This window comes from Scyliorhinus torazame, chromosome 24, assembly GCF_047496885.1.
Source record: "Scyliorhinus torazame isolate Kashiwa2021f chromosome 24, sScyTor2.1, whole genome shotgun sequence".
Taxonomy (NCBI): Eukaryota; Metazoa; Chordata; class Chondrichthyes; order Carcharhiniformes; family Scyliorhinidae; genus Scyliorhinus; species Scyliorhinus torazame.
Window position 1 is genome coordinate 42,980,669 of NC_092730.1, and position 21,741 is coordinate 43,002,409.

Genomic DNA, 21,741 nt, shown 5'->3' on the forward strand with positions numbered 1-21,741 from the left:
ATCAAAGGTTTATCAGGTACAAACAGCCATTGTATTCAGCCAGCTGCGTGGGTGCTGTTTTTACTTGAGGATCAATTCAGAATCCCACACCATGATCAAACGACCTTTAAATACCCTGTCCGTTTCTTCACGTGTTCTGCTCTGATATATTCGCTGCAATAACTTCCCTGGAGCTCAAACCTCCTCCCGATTTCAGTCAATGACACCATCCGGGTTTTTGAACCCGGGACCTCTGGCATTTTATCGCAGCTGAGAATCAATGTCAATGTCAGGAGTGGGATTGAACTCTCGTCATCAGAGGAGACTGACACCTGATGTATCCAAACGGTTCTAGGGGATTGGGCCGTGTTGGGGTGCTCTTTCCGAGGGTCTGTGCAGACTGGATGGGCCGAATGGTCTCCTTCTGCACTGCAGGGATTCTATGATTACTTAATCAGGGTGCAAACGGCAGCATCAGGACACAAGGACAAGGTGAGGTCTCAGGCCAGAGCAAGAGTCCTATGTAATGACACACAGAACATCAGAAGTAAAAACATTTATTGTGGACTGGTGCCATCTCCTGGCTGAACGGGAGCAGTGCGACACGGGCACTTTCATTCAGGAGCATTTTAAATTGGAGTGAAATAACAGAAACATAGTAAGACGTTGTTTACGAAACAAAGCAAAGCATCAAAAGGACTCAACATTCGGCAGTAAGTGATGGGGGGATACTGGGAGCATCGCTGCCTTCCAAGCAGTTGATCCGGGGTCGATTCCCGACCATCGCAATAATAATTTGATTGGAGGCGTTTGCGTGATTTCGTGTGTTTCGAGCTGAGGAAGAGAGCTGGAGAAAGTGAGGTGGCTGGAGGCAGGAATCTCCGCTTGTTCTAAATAGTCTGGTTGGATTGTTCACATCCGTCCGATTGGCGAAACTGTGATCTCGGTTTCTGTAGTGGTTTATCATTGGATATTGTTCTCTATAGAATTTACAGCGCAGAAGGAGGCCATTCGGCCCATCGAGTCTTCACCGGCTCTTGGAAAGAGCACCCTACCCAAGCCCACACCACCCTTTCCCCATAACCCAATAACCCCACTCAAGCAACACTAAGGGCAATTTAGCATGGCCAATCCACCTAACCTGCACATCTTTGGACTGTGGGAGGAAACCGGAGCACCCGGAGGAAACCCACGAAGACACGGGGAGGATGTGCAGACTCCGCACAGACAGTGACCCAGCTGGGAATCGAACCTGGGACCCTGGAACTGTGAAGCTGATGAATGTGATATAAAATAGTTAGTTTAAATGTATTAGTTACAGTAATGTAGATGTAGGCCAGTCTAATCCTAGTGAGTTCACAGACAAAGGATTTCAGAAAGCATGGCACGAAAGGGGGGAGGTGTGTCTGGTGGAGGAGGAGAAAAGGATGCTGGGTAACAAGAGATCCAGGGTTAAGGAATGAGAAGTGAGCCAATAAGGATGTATTGCCAGGTCAGGAGGGGTATAGGATGACCAATGGGAATCTGTATGTGAAACTTGATGTCATTTGAATGTATTTGTAGAGATTCCTTTGTCTCCAATAGCACTCGATTCGGAAGACCCAGGAGGCAGCTTGTGTTCTGGGTTTGTGTGATGCGATTCAGACTTGCAAGTTGGTTAAAAATAAATAATACTATGCCTACAAATCCATCTCGAGTTTTATTGGGGCCAGACTGACGGGTAAAGAATTCAATGTTTTGTCATTTGGTGCCGGAAACCCGGGATTTCTCCAGACGGTTAGCGACCAACTGCCAAATGAGAATTAGACTGATTTTCGACAAGGAAAGTGGAAACGGGCCCACAATGTGTGTAGCTGTAAAATGACACACATTGGTTTTCCCCTCTTCTCATGGTCTGATTTGTCTGGTCACTCGCGTTTGGTACGGAAAGATCGTCTCGACGAAATCAAAGGTCAGTCTGGGGATTAGAAAATTGAACTGATGGGACATCTGGCAAGATGGTTCCGTTCTACGAGTGTTTTTGATGAACTGATGGGACATCTGGTAAGATGGTTTAGTTCCACGAGAGTGTTTTTGAAACTATCGTTCATTAAGCTAAAATTGTATCCTTGGACTGTAGTGGCGAGAAAAGATACACTTTAAAACAAACTGGATGCTGCATGTTAGTTAAAGCAGAAGTCTCTCAAAGGGTTAACAGCAGCTTGAGATAGCTGGCAGCTTGTGGTGAAATTGGATACCTTTCTTTCGAGTCACTGAAACCCCAGCAAAGTTGCAGCTTGTGGTGGAATTGGATACCTTTCTTTCGAGTCAGTGAAACTCCAACAAAGTTGCAGCTTGTGGTACAATTGAATACCTTTATTTCGAGTCAGTGAAACTCCAACAAAGTTGCAGCTTGTGGTACAATTGAATACCTTTATTTCGAGTCAGTGAAACTCCAGCAAATTTGCAGCTTGTGGTGTAATTGGATACCTTTCTTTCGAGTCAGTGAAACTCCAGCAAAGTTGCAGCTTGTGGTGTAATTGGATACCTTTCTTTCGAGTCAGTGAAACTCCAGCAAAGTTACGTTTTGAAGTAATTAAAAGGTAAAGGAAGCCAGTGGATTTCTCCACCTCTTTGACATAAGTTAATTATTTTAGCAAGCAATTGATTGAAATTGCCAGAATCTTAAGTTTGAATTACTTGAAATAATGTTGATCTCATTTTATTTGTGAATTAATAGAAACTTAAAGAAACTCACTGACACCATTTAAAAAAGTGTAAATCTGGAGATGACAGTTGACTTTGCTCCGGTATAAATCACCGCAGCTAACTGCTTCCTCATTGATAGCAGCCAACATTTTTGTGAATGTTAGCTGTAATGTTGGCTGAAGCTGCCCCCACCATAAACTTAAATTAAACTAATTAATTAATCAGTGATGGCTGGTCAGGTGATGTGCTTGAGCTGCTTGATGTGGGAGCTGGCAGATCCCATTGCGAGCTGCAGCGACCACATCTGCTGTAAGTGTTGGCTGCTCGAAGAGCTCTGGCTCAGAGTTGATGACCCGGAGTCTGAGCTTTAAACACTGAGGCACATCCGGGAGGGGGAGACTTACCTGGACACTGTGTTTCAGAAGGCAGTCACACCTGTCAGAGTAACTAGTTTAAATCCTGCTAGTGGCCAGGGACAGCAGGGTGTGACTGCAAGTCAGGCAGGTAAAGGGAACCAGCAGTCAGGAACTCAGGAGCCTCAGCCCTTGACCCTGTCCAACAGGTATGAGGCACTTGCTCCCTGTGTGGATGGCGAACAGGGTTGCAGGAAGGATGAGTCAGCTGACCAAGGCACCATGGTTCAGCAGGCCATTCAAGGGGAGGGAGTAAATAGGCAAGTTGTAGTTGTAGGGGATCCTATTATCAGGGGGATAGATAGTATCCTTTGTGAGCAGCATAAAGGGTCCCGCATGGTATGTTGCCTGCCCGGTGCTAGGGTGCGGGACACCTCTGACCGGCTTGAAAGGATACTGGAGAGGGAGGGGGAGGATCCAGTTGTTGTGGTCCATGTCGGTACCAACAACATAGGCAAGTCTAGGAAAGAGGACCTGTTTAGAGATTATAAAGAGCCAGGATTCAAATTAAAAAACAGGTCCTCAAAGGTCATAATCTCCGGATTACTGCCCGAGCCACGTGCAAATTGGCATAGGGAGGCAAGAATAAGGGAAGTTAACACGTGGCAGAAAGAGTGGTGTGGGAATGAGGGGTTCCTTTTCATGGGACACTGGCATCAGTTTTGGGACAGGGGGGACCTATACCGTTGGGATGGTCTCCACCTGAACCGAGCTGGGACGTGTTCTGGCGAAAAGAGGAAATAGGGTGGTCAATAGGACTTTAAACTAAAGATTGGCGGGGAAGGGAAAGTCAGGGAACCAAGCGGTGAAATAATCAGTGGGAAGCGTAGCTGCTTAGGAATACAAAAAAGCACGAAAAGACAGAACTCAGGAGAGGTTACAATAGTCCCCATCCCACAAAATATGACACAGTGTATGGAAAGGCTCAGTAAACCAAGGTCCACCACACTAAGAAAACAAAAAGGGACGGTCAATAGAGAATTAAATGTGCTATATTTAAATGCGCGCAGTGTACGGAACAAGGTAGATGAGCTTGTGGCCCAGATTGTGACTGGCAGGTATGATGTGGTAGGCATCACAGAGACGTGGTTGCAGGGGGTTCAGGACTGGCATTTAAACATCCAGGGATTCACAACCTATCGAAAAGACAGAGATGTGGGCAGAGGGGGCGGGGTTGCCTTGTTAATTAGGAATGCAATTAAATCAATAGCACTAAACGACATGGGGTCGGATGATGTGGAGTCTGTGTGGGTAGAGTTGAGGAACCACAAAGGCAAAAAAAACATAATGGGAGTTATGTACAGGCCTCCTAACAGTGGTCAGGACCAGGGGCACAAGATGCACCACGAAATAGAAAGTGCATGTCAGAAAGGCAAGGTCACAGTGATCATGGGGGACTTTAATATGCAGGTGGACTGGGTAAATAATACTGCCAGTGGACCCAAGGAAAGGGAATTCATTGAATGTTTACAGGAGGGCTTTTTGGAACAGCTTGTGATGGAGCCCACGAGGGAACAGGCCATTCTGGACTTAGTGTTATGTAATGAGCCAGACTTGATTACAGATCTTAAAGTAAGGGAGCACTTAGGAGGCAGTGATCATAATATGGTCGTATTCAATCTCCAATTTGAAAGAAAGAAGGTAGAATCAGATGTAAAGGTGTTACAGTTAAATAAAGGTAACTACAGGGGCATTGAGGAGGAACTGACGAAAATCGACTGGGAGCAGAGCCTAGTGGGAAAGACAGTACAACAGCAATGGCAGGAGTTTCTGGGAGTAATTGAGGACACAGTACAGAGGTTCATCCCAAAGAAAAGAAAGGTTATCAGAGGGGGGATTAGGCAGCCATGGCTGACAAAGGAAGTTAGGGAATGCATCAAAGCAAAAGAGGAAGCCTATAATGTGGCAAAGAGTAGTGGGAAGTCAGAAGATTGGGAAGACTACAAAAACAAACAGGATAACAAAGAGATAGATAAGGAAAGAGAGGATCAAATTTGAAGGTAGGCTAGCCAGTAACATTAGGAATGATAGTAAAAGTTTCTTTAAATACATTAAAAACAAACGGGAGGCAAAAGTTGACATTGGGCCGCTCCAAAATGGCGCTGGTAATTTTGTGATGGGAGACAAGGAAATGGCCGAGGAACTGAATAACTACTTTGTGTAAGTCTTCACAGTAGAAGACATGAGTAATATCCCAACAATTCCGGAGAGTCAGGGGACAGAGTTGAATATGGTAGCCATCACAAAGGAGAAAGTGCTAGAGAAACTAAGAGGTCTAAAAATTGATAAATCTCCGGGCCCAGATGGGCTACATCCTAGAGTTCTAAAGGAGATAGCTGAAGAAATAGTGGAGGCGTTGGTGATGATGTTTCAAAAGTCACTGGAGTCAGGGAAAGTCCCAGAGGATTGGAAAATCGCTGTTGTAACCCCTCTGTTCAAGAAGGGAACAAGGAAAAAGATGGAAAATTATAGGACAATTAGCCAAACCTCGGTTGTTGGCAAGATTCTAGAATCCATTGTTAAGGATGAGATTTCTAAATTCTTGGAAGTGCAGGGTCGGATTAGGACAAGTCAGCATGGATTTAGTAAGGGGAGGTCGTGCCTGACAAACCTGTTAGAGTTCTTTGAAGACATAACAAATAGGTTAGACGAAGGAGAGCCAATGGATGTTATCTATCTTGACTTCCAAAAGGGCTTTGATAAGGTGCCTCACTGGAGACTGCTGAGTAAAATAAGGGCCCATGGTATTCGAGGCAAGGTACTAACATGGATTGACGATTGGCTGTCAGGCAGAAGGCAGAGAGTTGGGATAAAAGGTTCTTTTTCGGAATGGCAACCGGTGACGAGTGGTGTCCCGCAGGGTTCAGTGTTGGGGCCACAGCTGTTCTCTTAATATATTAACGATCTAGAAGACGGGACTCGGGGCATTCTGGCTAAGTTTGCCGATGATACAAAGATAGGTGGAGGGGCAGGTAGTATGGAGGAGGTGGGGAGGCTTCAGAAAGATTTAGACAGTTTAGGAGAGTGGTCCAAGAAATGGTTGATGAAATTCAACGTGGGCATCTGCGAGGTTTTGCACTTTGGAAAAAAGAATAGAGGAGTGGACTATTTTCTAAACGGTGACAAAATTCATAATGCTGAAGTGCAAAGGGACTTGGGAGTCCTAGTCCAGGATTCTCTAAAGGTAAACTTGCAGGTTGAGTCCGTAATTAAGAAAGCAAATGCAATGTTGTCATTCATCTCAAGAGACTTGGAATATAAAAGCAGGGATGTACTTCTGAAGCTTGAAAAGCATTAGTTAGGCCCCATTTAGAATACTGTGAGCAATTTTGGGCCCCACACCTCAGGAAGGACATACTGGCACTGGAGCGGGTCCAGCTGAGATTCACACGGATGATCCCAGGAATGGTAGGCCTAACATACGATGAACGTCGGAGGATCCTGGGATTATATTCATTGGAGTTTAGGAGGTTGAGGGGAGATCTAATAGAAACTTACAAGATAATGAATGGCTTAGATAGGGTGGACGTAGGGAAGTTGTTTCCATTAGCAGGGGAGACTAGGACCCGGGGGCACAGCCTGAGAATAAAAGGGACTCACTTTAGAACAGAGATGAGGAGAAATTTCTTCAGCTAGAGAGTGGTGGGTCTGTGGAATTCATTGCCACAGAGGGCGGTGGAGGCCGGGACGTTGAGTGTCTTTAAGACAGAAGTTGATAAATTCTTGATTTCTCAAGGAATTAAGGGCTATGGAGAGAGAGCCGGTAAATGGAGTTGAAATCAGCCATGAATGAATGGTGGAGTGGACTCGATGGGCCGAACGGCCTTACTTCCACTCCTATGTCTTATGGTCTGATGGTAAGAAAAACCTGTTAAAAGAAAAAATGTTAAGATAAAGAATTAATTAAGTTGTAAAAGTTATACAAGTTTGTGTTAAGCAAATCGTAAATTCAGTTCTGAGTTGAGGTCAGAGCTAATTTTTTTTTAAAAACAAAGATAGCCAAAGTATGAAAGCTAAAGAGTTAATTAGATTATGGAGACAATATTGTCAACATGAGAGGTATAAGATCATGTTTTTAAATTGGCAAGAAAATGCTCTTAAAATGGGGATTCCAATAAGTGAAAGGGGGAATCAGAAAACTCTGGAGATCTTGAAAAAGGAGTGTGCATTCAAAAAACGCGCAAGTAAAGAGAGGGAGGACTCGAGAAAAAAAATTAGCCACGTAGTTCAATGACTGTCCTTGCATTGTCAGAAGCAGTTGAGCACCTAGAAAATCGGACCATGTCGGGTAGAGACCCGATTGCACCAGTAGCATTGTCAGCACTAATTCAGGAACCAGCAGGGTATCATAATTTATATCCAGTCACTGCTCCCCAGATTCAAATCATGTCAGCCTCTCCAGCCCCTTCGGTTGATAGCTTGCGTCCTAATTCAGCATCTTCACCGTCTGTTAGAGAAGGGGAGCTGTGTTCAACAAGCCCAGTTAACGTCTATGACACGATCTCGGACAATGAGAGAGAGGCCTGATCATATCCAGAAACAATCACGCATACCACCTAGATCCCTTCAGACCGATATGGTAGGACAGAAAAGTATGAGAACAAAGAAAGAGGATGGGAATGGTTCTGAGAAGCTGGAGCTCCCCGTAGTCGCAGGGAAGGACGTCGAAGTCTTTGAAGAGCCAGAGGAATCCGCTAGAGCGCCCCCTAGTGAGACTCTGAGACAGTTGCCGATTAGGAAAATACCAAACCCTGATGCTGTAACGGCGGCCCCAGCCCACGATAGACGTTTATTTCCCATGGAGATCCAATGAGATGATGGCTATTCTGGCTGCAATCCCAGACAGGAAGAAATCTCCTGCTGCTTTCGTGGATTCTCTGAGAACTCCCATCTCAGTTTATCAAGCTGATTCGAGGGACATCTGGGCCCTAGTACAGCAGGGTTAACCCCAGCAGAGTACAGCAATCATCTCAATCACTTGAATTATGCTAGCCACACCGCACATCAGCAAGCCCATGCTTTGGACGATGATAGACGGGCACAAATCATGAATGCGTTGAATGTCACATTACAAAAGCCCATAAACATTTCTGCTATCTTAGACCTCAAACCTAAAATGACTGAAGAGCCAGAGGAATTTCTGGAACGATTTAATGAAATCTACCGTGGGCAATCAGGCAACTTGCCGTACCAAAATGGTCAGAATTCCCCACAATATTGTGCTATGTTAATGCATTGCCTCGCACCTTCTGTGGCTGCTGCCGTGAAATGTAATAACATGAATTATTCAGAGAATGACCCTTCTCAGATGGCCAGGACAGTCAGATGTTATTGGAAGGAGGGTGTAGTCCAGGAAGGATGCTCAGTTACAAACTAAAGATGCATGGCATTGAGGGTAAAGTGGTAGCATGGGTAGAGGATTGGTTAACTAACAGAAAGCAGAGATTGGGGATAAATGGGTGTTTCTCTGGTTGGCAACCTGTAACTAGTGGGGTCCCTCAAGGGTCAGTGTTGGGCCCGCAGTTGTTCACAATTTACAGAGACGATTTGGAGTTGGGGACCAAGTGCAATGTGTCAAAGTTTGCAGACGACACTAAGATGAGTGGTAAAGCAAAAAGGGCAGAGGATACCGGAAGTCTGCAGAAGGATTTGGATAGGTTAGGTGAATGGGCTACGGTCTGGCAGATGGAATTCAATGTTGCCAAGTGTGAGGCTATCCATTTTGGGAGGAATAACAGCAGAATGGATTATTATTTAAACGGTAAGATGTTAAAACATGCTGCTCTGCAGAGGGACCTGGGTGTGCTGGTGCACGAGTCGCAAAAAGTTGGTGTGCAGGTGCAACAGGTGACTAAGAAGGCTAATCGAGTTTTGTCTTTCATTGCTAGAGGGATGGAGTTCAAGACTAGTGAGGTTATGCTGCAATTGTATAGGGTGTTGGTGAGGCCACATCTGGAGTATTGTGTTCAGTTTTGGTCTCCTTACCTGAGAAAGGACATATTGGCACTGGAGGGAGTGCAGAGGAGATTCAAAAGGTTGATCCCAGAGTTGAGGGGATTAGATTATGATGAGAGATTGAGTAAACTGGGACTGTACTCATTGGAGTTTAGAACAATGCGGGGGGGATCTAATTGAGACATATAAAATTATGAAGGAAATAGATAGGATAGATGTGGGCAGGTTGTTTCCACTGGTCGGGGAAAGCAGAACTAGGGGGCATAGCCTCAAAATAAGGGGAGGTAGATTTAGGACGGAGTGTAGGAGGAATTTCTTCACCCAAAGGGTTGTGAATCTCTGGAATTCTTTGCAAAGTGAAGCAGTTGAGGCTCCTTCTTTAAATGTTTTTAAGAAAAAGATAGATGCCTTTCTAAAGAATAAAGGGATTCGGTGATATGGTGTACGGGCCGGAGAGTGGAGCTGAGTCCACAAAGATCAGCCGTGATCTCATTAAATGGCGGAGCAGGCTCGAGGGGCCAGATGGCCTACTCCTGTTCCTAGTTCTTATGTTCTTATTAAGACTGAGTATGTAATGAAAAAGGATGATCTGAGACCCCAACCAGCGGCAGATACGGTGGCTTACCAGCTGGAACCCCAATATTGTGACCTTGGGTGGGTGGATGAACATGGGGTAGGATATCAAACCCACCCAAATGGACCCTCAGCTCCTCAGTATGGCCCAACGTATGCACCAACAGCTTCACAACTGCTGCCCCCTCTGAGGGGCCATTGGTCTACTGGGAAAAGAGGACGAGGCAGATATAGAGGGAACAATGCATGTCTTAATTGCGGCCGTGCAGATCACTGGCAACAGGAACGCCCCTTTAAAAGACGGGCTGCAGAAGGAGACTACCCGACCCAAAGGAGGGGGTACCAACCAAGGGGAGGGCAGACGAGGTACACTGACTCACTGACTTCTCCCAGGCAAACCTTTTCCCAACCAAAGATTGACTAGCTAATTTAGTCATAAGGGCTCTCCAATCGGACAGGGAACCTATTATTTCTCTGCAGATAGGAGATCAACACTGCCCATTTGTAATCGACACTGGAGAAGCCATGTCTTCGGTGCAATCAGAACTTCGACTACCACTATCCGACCACACCCAGCATTTGTCGAGGTTTCAAGGACAGGTGTGCGAGTATCCTATTTCTGAACCTGTGACAGCCACTTATGAGAATAAGTCTGTGGATCATCAGTTTGTGGTGACTACAGGATTGTACTGTAACTTGTTGGCCCGAGATTTACTGTGTATCTTCCAGCTACAGCTAGAGTGCAGAGACGAAGGGGTAACGGTTCAATCATGGAGGATGAGACAACAGTGCTATATTTCTATCACACCCCAGTGGTGGACGTTGGACATTGAACATTCACTGCACCACGTTACCCTGGTCTATGACAGAACCGGAAAAAACAGGGAGTTGGAGGACAAATAACGGCCGTTAATTGGGACCGAATGGCCAGTCAAGGTTACAGCCACAGTCACGACAAAAGAAGGTACAGCCGATTTTGTTACAATACCACCACATTTATGGCCACAGTCAGCTTCTGTGGGCCCTCATATTACACGTCAGGTCCACGACCAGTACCATGCCAAGGATCTGGGGCCTATGGTAAGGAGGACAGTGGATCATTCAGGTCCAACAGAGTACGCACTTCAAGTCACGCCAGACGGCACTTACATAAAATATTTTGAGGTCCCTGAAACGATTAACACTCGACTACAGCAAACCCACAGCTCTGGAAGAATAGGCGATTCCTTATCTGGGCCGGCACGGGAATATCCCACCGGGGTTTAGTTAATGACCTACTGCAGGCCCTCCTTATGCCCGCGGATATTTCCGACCCCAGTTGACGTTGGTAATGAACAAGCAGATTGTGCTGCGCGGACAGCTGTGCAAATTCAGCAAGTGATGGTGCCTAAAATGTTAAGTCAGACTGAACATAAGAACATAAGAACTAGGAGCAGGAGCTAGCCCCTGGCCGCTCGTGCCTGCTCCACCATTCAATGAGATCATGGCTGATCTTTTGTGGACTCAGCTCCACTTTCCGGCCCGAACACCATAACCCTGAATCCCTTTATTCTTCAAAACACTATCTAGGGCAGCACGGTAGCATTGTGGATAGCACAAGTGCTTCACAGCTCCAAGGTCCCAGGTTCGATTCCCGGCTTGGGTCACTGTCTGTGCGGAGTTTGCACATCCTCCCCGTGTGTGCATGGGTTTCCTCTGGGTGCTCTGGTTTCCTCCCACAGTCCAAAGATGTGCAGGTTAGGTGGACTGGCCATGATAAACTGCCTTTAGTGTCCAAAATTCAATGTTTTGTCAAAGCAATTCCACTATGCTACCGTGCTGCCCTTACCTTGTCCTTATTACCCCTCTGTGGGGTATTCCTGGAAGTTATTATATAAACATTTCCCCTTCGCTCTGTTAAAGGAATTGGAAACATTGGAAAACTCCTGGTTCTATCTTTATCAAATGATATGACTGTGTTAATAAAACATAACCCATTTCAGTCAGTGGAGATGTGATATTGGCACCAATAAAACTCACACACCACAGCAGATGTTGTCTGTTTCCCTCAGGGAGAGTCAATTGAAGAGCTTCCCGATTTCGTTACTTTGAGCTTCACAGTGATGTGAAATGACAAATGGCCGGATCACACTGGAAGCAACACTTTGATACTAATTTACTGAAAAGAAAAGGCGGATGCACGGTGATAGCGACATGTTTACTTTTGGTGTGAGTGAGAATATAAATAGCAGAGGTTGGTTTATGGGTTATGGGCCCAGCACGCTCCCGCTGCGCCACTCCGCTCCTTAGGTCCGCCGTGTTCGCAATTACTGCTCTGAGGCAGCCAGATAACAATTTTTTTAAACGAACACCCAAGTGTTGTGAAGCTCACTTTGGCTGGACAATAACACGGAACTTCAGCACGGCTGTAACAGACAGAGGAAGACACACAGAAAAGCAGGAAGAGACTATCAGGACACACACACACAATGACACACAGAAGAGGTGCAGTGCAAACCAGCAAGATACTGAGATGGACAAACTGGTTATTTAGGAAAACGGGGTTTTCTGTTGCACAAAGATAGGCAATTAAATGTATTTCTGCTGCGTAACTGTGCTCTCTGCTGTGTAACTGTGCTCTCTGCTGTGTAACTGTGCTCTCTGCTGTGTAACTGTGCTCTCTGCTGAGTAACTGCGCTCTCTGCTGTGTAACAGTGCTCTCTGCTGAGTAACTGCGCTCTCTGTTGTGTAACTGTGCTCGCTGCTGAGTAACTGCGCTCTCTGCTGTGTAACTGAGCTCTCTTCTGTGTAACCGTGCTCTCTGCTGTGTAACTGCGCTCTCTGCTGTGTAACTGTGCTCGCTGCTGCGTAACTGAGCTCTCTGCTGAGTAACTGTGCTCTCTGCTGTGTAACTGAGCTCTCTGCTGTGTAACCGTGCTCTCTGCTGTGTAACTGAGCTCTCTGCTGCGTAACTGTGCTCTCTGCTGAGTAACTGCATTCTCTGCTGTGTAACTGTGCTCTCTGCTGCGTAACTGTGCTCTCAGCTGCGTAACTGTGCTATCTGCTGAGTAACTGCATTCTCTGTTGTGTAACTGTGCTCTCTGCTGTGTAACTGAGCTCTCTGCTGTGTAACTGCATTCTCTGCTGTGTAACTGTGCTCTCCGCTGAGTAACTGCGCTCTCTGCTGTGTAACTGTGCTTTCTGCTGAGTAACTGCGCTCTCTGCTGTGTAACAGTACACTCTGCTGAGTAACTGTGCTCTCTGCTGTGTAACTGTGCTCTCTGCTGTGTAACTGAGCTCTCTGCTGAGTAACTGCGCTGTCTGCTGCGTAACTGAGCTCTCTGCTGAGTAACTGTGCTCTCTGCTCCGTAACTGTGCTCTCTGCTGTGTAACTGTGCTCTCTGCTGAGTAACTGCATTCTCTGCTGTGTAACTGTGCTCTCTGCTGCGTAACTGTGCTCTCTGCTGCGTAACTGTGCTCTCTGCTGAGTAACTGCATTCTCTGCTGTGTAACTGTGCTCTCTGCTGCGTAACTGTGCTCTCTGCTGAGTAACTGCATTCTCTGCTGTGTAACTGTGCTTTCTGCTGTGTAACTGTGCTCTCTGCTGTGTAACCGTTCTCGCTGCTGTGTAACTGAGCTCTCTGCTGTGTAACCGTGCTCTCTGCTGTGTAACTGAGCTCTCTGCTGAGTAACTGCGCTCTCTGCTGTGTAACTGTGCTTTCTGCTGAGTAACTGCGCTCTCTGCTGTGTAACTGTGCTCTCTGCTGTGTAACTGAGCTCTCTGCTGTGTAACTGTGCTCGCTGCTGTGTAACTGAGCTCTCTGCTGAGTAACTGTGCTCTCTGCTGTGTAACTGTGCTCTCTGCTGAGTAACTGCATTCTCTGCTGTGTAACTGTGCTCTCTGCTGCGTAACTGTGCTCTCTGCTGTGTAACTGTGCTTTCTGCTGCGTAACTGTGCTCTCTGCTGCGTAACTGTGCTCTCTGCTGTGTAACTGAGCTCTCTGCTGAGTAACTGCATTCTCTGCTGTGTAACTGTGCTCTCTGCTGCGTAACTGTGCTCTCTGCTGTGTAACTGTGCTCTCTGCTGAGTAACTGCGCTCTCTGCTGTGTAACTGAGCTCTCTGCTGAGTAACTGCGCTCTCTGCTGTGTAACTGAGCTCTCTGCTGTGTAACTGTGCTCTCTGCTGTGTAACTGTGCTCTCTGCTGTGTAACCGTGCTGTCTGCAGTGTAACTGTGCTCTCTGCTGAGTAACTGCGCTCTCTGCTGTGTAACTGTGCTCTCTGCTGAGTAACTGCGCTCTCTGCTGTGTAACTGTGCTTTCTGCTGAGTAACTGCGCTCTCTGCTGTGTAACTGTGCTCGCTGCTGTGTAACTGAGCTCTCTGCTGAGTAACTGCGCTGTCTGCTGCGTAACTGAGCTCTCTGCTGAGTAACTGCGCTCTCTGCTGTGTAACAGTGCTTTCTGCTGTGTAACTGAGCTCTCTGCTGAGTAACTGTGCTCTCTGCTGTGTAACTGAGCTCTCTGCTGAGTAACTGCGCTCTCTGCTGTGTAACTGCGCTCTCTGCTGAGTAACTGCGCTCTCTGCTGTGTAACTGTGCTCTCTGCTGTGTAACTGAGCTCTCTGCTGAGTAACTGCACCCTCTGCTGTGTAACTGTGCTCTCTGCTGTGTAACTGCATTCTCTGCTGTGTAACTGTGCTCTCTGCTGCGTAACTGTGCTCTCTGCTGTGTAACTGTGCTTTCTGCTGCGTAACTGTGCTCTCTGCTGCGTAACTGTGCTCTCTGCTGAGTAACTGCGCTCTCTGCTGTGTAACTGTGCTTTCTGCTGCGTAACTGAGCTCTCTGCTGAGTAACTGTGCTCTCTGCTGTGTAACTGTGCTCTCTGCTGTGTAACTGAGCTCTCTGCTGTGTAACTGTGCTCTCTGCTGTGTCACTGAGCTCTCTGCTGAGTAACTGCGCTCTCTGCTGTGTAACTGAGCTCTCTGCTGAGTAACTGCACCCTCTGCTGTGTAACTGTGCTCTCTGCTGTGTAACTGCGCTCTCTGCTGTGTAACTGTGCTCTCTGCTGTGTAACTGAGCTCTCTGCTGTGTAACTGTGCTCTCTGCTGTGTAACTGAGCTCTCTGCTGAGTAACTGCGCTCTCTGCTGTGTAACTGAGCTCTCTGCTGAGTAACTGCACCCTCTGCTGTGTAACTGTGCTCTCTGCTGTGTAACTGCGCTCTCTGCTGTATAATTGTGCTCTCTGCTGCGTAACTGTGCTCTCTGCTGAGTAACTGAGCGCTCTGCTGTGTAACTGAGCTTTCTGCTGTATAATTGTGCTTTCTGCTGCGTAACTGTGGTCTCTGCTGCGTAACTGTGCTCTCTGCTGTGTAACTGTGCTCTCTGCTGTGTAACTGAGCTCTCTGCTGAGTAACTGCGCTCTCTGCTGTATAATTGTGCTCTCTGCTGCGTAACTGTGCTCTCTGCTGTGTAACTGTCCTCTCTGTCCTGGAACCGTGACTGTGCCGGTGACAGATCTTCACTGTGGTTGGGTCAAATCATTCCCTGTTGTGTAAATATGTTCCCAGTTGTGGAAATGTGATCCGTCTGAATCAGAACCTTTCTCCGCCATTACTGAGACGAAATTTCAATTCCAGATTTATCAAATCTTGTCATGAAAGATTAGTTCAGGCCTCTAGATTCCCAGTCCAGGGACAGAACCTTGTATTCCTGTTATCAAAACAGTTCGGTCAGCTCAACATTCTGAGATGGAAGCGCCCAATATGGGGCTTGAGCCCAATATGAAACAATAAAGGGCTTGAATCCACGACCGTGGGATTAAATGTCCGATGCTCTACCGACTGAGCTAGCCGGGCTGCTGTCAGAAATATTATTATCCCTCTTCCTGAGGACATTAGAATTTGCTAAGCAGCGAACCTTGTGTCAAACCGTTTACTAAAATTCCGATTAATTCTTCGGTCACAGTCGCTGGGAGCAGGGCTCGAACCTGCTGGGGAAGTCCAACACCTTAACCACTCGACCATCGCAGCTCGGTTCAATAGGTCATTCATTAAACATTATAAAACATACAAAACATTATAAAACCGGCCAGGAATCACTGCAGGAAGGTCTTGCATTCCTGCGATGAACGGTGCCCCGGTGTTTCTGTGAGGAGCGGTTGAATCTACCTCACAAATGACCATTGGATTTGGAGAGAAGCCTTGAGAGACTCGAAACTCCCAGTTCCCGAAACGCACAATTTCACTGATTCAATTGTTTGCGGAAGAAAATAAGTTACATTGGAAATATCCTAGAAGTTCATTTTTGCTTTACATGGAACAGCACCGAACCTCCCAGTCCAGCTCCAAATTAAAGCAATTCAATCACAGAAACTGGCAGCACAGAAGGAGGCCTGTGCAGACCGAATGGTCACGTGATTACGTGTCCCGCATCTAAAATGATCAGGTGTTCTCCCCGGATCGCGCTCAGAGCACAAGCCTGGAGCAGCTGCTCAAACAGTAAATAAATTATTTTTTGTTACACGTCCTTGGTCGCCAGTCTTTGAGAGATCAGAATTTCTCCATGGTGTCAGGAGTGGGCAGTATGGCACAAGGGCTTCGCCACCTAAACCCGCTGCTGTCATAGAATCAGAGAATCCCTATTGTGCAAATGAAGACCATTCGGCACAACGAGTATGTACTGACCCTCCGAAAGCTCACGCACCTGCCCTCTACTGGAATATTGGGTCCGATGGAGCAACTCTGGCCCCCATTCCAACCCCTGAAATCCGTCCCTCCCCTCTCATGAGTGGGGTGCAGGATTGGAGGGTCAGTGCAGACTCGATGGGCCGAATAGCCTCCTTCTGCATTTTACTGGTTTCTATGGAAACAGATATGATCACAGTATTTATTCACATGGGATAAACATTGGCTCGCACACCACTGGCGGTGGCCGCGTGGCCTAATGGATAAGGCGTCTGACTTCGATGAATTTAATGATGACATTAGAAGATTGCAGTTTCGAGTCCTGTCGCGGTCGTTTTATACAGAAATCCGGTGGAACTTGCTGACAGCCGAGTTTTCCTTCCTCAGCTCATAGTTCCACCTTTCCATCCAAGCATTGCAGGGCTTTTTATGGAATATAATTCCTTCTAACAGTGTTTTCATTCAATTCGCTCTCATCCTAGTATTTTGTTTATCCCCTGATGAATCCACAGTATCTGTTTGACTTGGATAAAGTATAGAATAAAATATTATGTATCAATCGGTTCACTACAATTCTGTGGAGGAAATTCTAATGTCGTCAGGCAGACAGACAGAGTCATAGATGTTGGCAGCATGGAAAAAGCCCTTCGGCCCAGCTTGTCAATGCCGCCCAGTTTCTTTCACTAAGCTAGTCCCACTTGTCCGCATTTGGCCCAGATGCCTCTATACCCACCCTGCCCATGTAACTGTCGAACTGATTTTTAAAAGATAAAATGATACCCGCCTCTACCACTGCCTCTGGCAGCCCGTTCCAGATGCTCCTCATTACCTTATTTATGCTCCTCATTATTTCATAGACTTCTATGACATCATCCATAAGCCTCTTACGCTCCAGGAAAAAAAGTCCCAGCCTATCCAGCCTCTACCTTTCACTCAGACCATCAAGTCCTGGTAGCACCCTTGTAAACCACTTCTGCACTCTTTCTAGTTTAACAATATCCTTCGGAAAATAGGGTGACCAGAACTGAACACAATATTCCATGTGTGGTCTTACCAATGTCTTGTGCAACTTGAACAAGACGCCCCAACTCTTGTATTCAACATTTTGAGCTTAAAACCTCGCATTCCGAATGCCTTCTTCACCACCCTATCCACCTGCGGCACTACCTTCAAGGAGCTGTGAACCTGTACTCCTAGATCTGTTTGTTCTGTAATTCTCCCCAACTCCCTACTAGTAACTGATTAGGTCAATCCCTGATTTGAGCTACCAAAATACATCATCTCACATTTATCCAAATTAAACTCCATCTGCCATTCATCGGCCCACTGGCCCAAGATGTTTAATAATGAGCTGAATCAACTGTTTTTTGTTCAGAGGGATGAAAGATTATCTCACTGGATTGGGAATCCAGAGGCCTGAAATACTCTTTGGGACAGGGAATAAAGCTCACCATTCAAATTCACTGATTCAATTGATTTTCAGGGGCGTTGACAGGGTGGATGCTGAGAGGTTGTTTCTCCATGTGGGAGAGTCTAGGACCAGAGGGAATGATCTCAGAGTAAGGGGCCGCCCAATTAAATCAGAAATGATGAGTAATTTGTTCTCTCAGAGTATAGTGTATCTGTGGAAACATTGTTTCTAAGCGAATACTTGTCGAGGCTGGGGAAGTTAATATGTGCAAGATTAAATCAGTAAGGGAATCAAGGGTTATGGGGATAAGGCGGGAAAGTGGGTTTGAATATTATATCAGGTCAATCATAACCTCTTTGAATGGTGGAGCAGACAGGATGGGCCCAATGGGCCACTTCTGCTCCTCCGTCTTACAGTGTAATGAGGTCACCTGATGAAGTTGATTTCACGGCTGGGCGGCCGGTTCTGGAAAGACAAAATCTGCCAGCAGTGCCCCAGATGAAGCTGGCGTCTGTTTTGGAGTTTCTGAAGCCGCATGTTTTCATGGTGCCAAACTCCTGCCCAAAGCTGGTGTCGTGATTTAAATCGATTATTAGACAGAGGATTAGGAATGTCGGTACAGAGATTGGTGCAAGAAGATTCACTCCTCAGGCCTGTTGAACTCCGAATCTAAACTCCATCCTAGTTCCGGATACACTGAATGAATCATCAGGGCGCCCTCAATAAGTGGCCCAACGCGGAGATGCAGCAAATTGATCATCGAGGAGGATGGATTCAGACCCGCAGATGCAAAGCACAGTGGATTAGCAGCGCATCACCTTCACCTCTCGGCCAACTCGCCAAATGACCTGACTTCACCAAACCACCTCATGGACCTTTAACATCTGCAACAACTAACGGAAAAAGGTTGGATTTGTCCATTGGTCCAGATGTGCAGCCAGTTGTGAAATGTTGGAAATATAGTCTCTGTCAGCAAATTACATTTCCAACAGATCAGCTGAAGGATTGTTCTGAACGGACTGATGGGAAATACTTCAACACCATGGGAGTGGGACGTGAGCAATAGTTCAGAAGGTGAGAGCATTGAGGGAGAACTCACACACTGTATCAGAGAGAGACCTCTCCTGTGGAAATGTGTTCTCTGCTGTGTTACTGTGTTCTCTGCTGTGAAACTGTGCTCTCTGCTGTGTTACTGTGTTCTCTGCTGTGTTACTGTGTTCTCTGCTGTGAAACTGTGCTCTCTGCTGTGGGACTGTGTTCTCTGCTGTGGGACTGTGTTCTCTGCTGTGAAACTGTGCTCTCTGCTGTGGTACTGTGTTCTCTGCTGTGGTACTGTGTTCTCTGCTGTGAAACTGTGCTCTCTGCTGTGGTACTGTGTTCTCTGCTGCGAAACTATGCTCTCTGCTGTGTTACTGTGCTCTCTGCTGTGTTACTGTGCTCTCTGCCGTGAACTGTGCTCTCTGCTGAGAAACTGCGATCTCTCCAGTGGAAATGTACTCTCTGCTGTGAAATGCTCTCTGCTGAGGAAACGTGGACCAGATGTGATGCAGCTGAGGATGCTGAGTGATGTAACGTGGACATGGTGAAGTTACTGGCCAGAAATTTCCGAATTCTATTTTTGTTTTTAATGGACCGCTACAATCCACGTGTTTATTCTAGGACACAACAATGAATAAAAATGAATCAGTGCTGAGCAGATTCTAACATCCCACACCTCCAGTTTGTTCTTATTGAGAACCCCGTCCTCGATGGAAGCTGTTGCTCTCCGAATCAGACCACCGCCTCCTGGGAATACAGCAGCGAGACCTCCAAGATCTGATCTGTAACAGAATCACAGAACAATAGTGTCCCCTTGTGACTGAGGGGAATAGGTGCTCCTTATCCGCCCTGTCTATACCTATCATAATCTTGTACACCTCGATGAGATCACCCCTCAGTCATCTCTGTTCCTGCGTGAGAGAGAAAACAAGTCTATCCAACCTCTCTTCATATCCTAAATGTTCCATCCCAAGCAACATCCTGCTGAATCACCTCTGCACCCCATCCAGTGCAGTCACATATTTCCTATAATGTGGTGACCAGAATTGCACACGGTACCCCAACATTCTATACAACTCCACCATGACCTCTCTGCTTTTGTAATCCATGCCCCGAATGATAAAGACAAATATCTCAAATGCCTTTTCCAGCACCCTATTAACCTGCCCTTCTGCCTTCAGAGATCTCTGGACAAACACTCCAAGGTCCCTTTGTTCCTCAGGACTTCCCAGTGTCAGGCCATTAACATTAATCCTATAATAATAATATAATATTCTCTATTGTCACAAATAGGATTATATTAACACTCCAATGAAGTTACTGCGAAAACCCCCTACCAAATGATCACACCTAATTTTTCAGCGTTAAATTCCATCAGCCACTTTTCTGCCCATTTGACCATCCCGTCTGTATCTTCCTGTAACTCAAGACACTCAACCGAACTGTGAGCTTGAAACTCAGTGAAAGGATTTCACCCTCCTCTCGGAATCTGATCACCACCTCAATCCCAACATTCAGCTTGGGTGGGCAGACAAGACAACGTCCTTCCCGCAGGCCCCCCAGCACAGACTGGATAATATCCCAAACTCGTATCCTGCTATTGTCACATTGCTCCACCATCTTGTTCTCTTCACAAAACGCCAGGAATCTCAGACCAATTCTTCAGACCTTTGATTCCCTCTTCAAACAACATCTTGTCCCTGATTAAGTCCATCCTGGGAAGAGGGGCTCGGTATTCCGAGTTTCTCTGCAGGCATCCGGTTGCTGTTGATGGACCAAAAGAGGCCTCACGCCTGAAAGAAAGCCTCTCTCACAGCCCTGCGAGCATGTCTCCATTAGACGGTGTAGTCAATACCTGCAGAGTAGATAACAATGGAGAGAAGTGTGAGCAATTTCAGCGTCACAATTCTCTGGACACAGAGCATTCAAAATATAATATTATTGAAAATACTGAACTGATCCTCTGGGAGCAGGACTCAAGTCAAAGGGGAAAATCCAATGGGTTTCTAGTGGAAAGATTTAACAACTGGATGATGGCAGCTAAAATCAGTACTTGCGTTACAATCTCTGTAGATATTCTACTGAATTTAAACCTGCAAAAGGCATATTTTCCGACTAGAAATCCAACACATTTCCCCCTGTTGTGGAGGAAGTTCTCAATCGCACAGGTGGTCAAACGGAATAAGGCTGGGCTGGGATTTGAGTCCAGATTTTTCTTTAGGGAACAGACACTTTACCGGACGAAGCTACAGAGTCTGAGGATGTTCAGCTAATCACAAGGGCTCTGGCTTTGATTGTCGCTGATTCGGCCAAACATTTACAATCTATCATTAATTGACCGCGAGAATGGGCGGTGAGGGGATTCTGGAACCGCTGCAAGTCCATATGGTGTATGTACACACACAGTGCTGTTAGGGAGGGGTTCCAGGTTTGGATGGTGCCTCGCGGAGGAAAAGTCAATTTCAGGAGTGGGATTCGAGCCCTGACCTCCAGAGGAGACTGCGACCTGCGCTCGGCCATCCTGACGTATTCGAAAGGTTAGGTGCGTTTCGGCCGAAATCTGGTGCTCTTCCCGAGGGTCGGCACCGGTTCCATGGGCCGAATGGCCTCCTTCTGCACTGGAGGCATTCTATGATTACTTAAACAGGGTGAAAATGGCAGCATCAGGACACAGGACGAGTTAAGGTCTCAGGCCAGAGTAAGTGTCCTATGTAATGACACATAGAATGTACATTTATTGTGGACTGGTGCCATCTCCTGGCCGAACAGGAGCCATGCGACACGGACACTTTCATTCAGGAGCATTTTAAATTGGAGTGAAATAACTTACGCAAAGTAAGTACTTGATAAGAAACAGTTAATCAAACTGATCTAAAGAACCAAAAGGACACGTCTCCAGTCAGTGAGCGATGGTGGTATAGTGGTGAGCATAGCTGCCTTCCAAGCAGTTGACCCGGGTTCGATTCCCGGCCATCGCAATAATAAATTGGGAATTTTTGCGCCTGTTTCAAACGGAGGAAGAG

General features: G+C 46.5%; 1 non-coding gene across 1 annotated transcript; it reads left to right on the top strand.

Moving 5' to 3' along the window:
• Positions 1 to 21,624: 21,624 nt before the first annotated feature.
• trnag-ucc (transfer RNA glycine (anticodon UCC)) lies at positions 21,625 to 21,696 on the top strand. Its single transcript has one exon. It is a non-coding gene; the product is annotated as a tRNA-Gly (tRNA).
• The last annotated feature ends 45 nt before the right edge of the window (positions 21,697 to 21,741 follow it).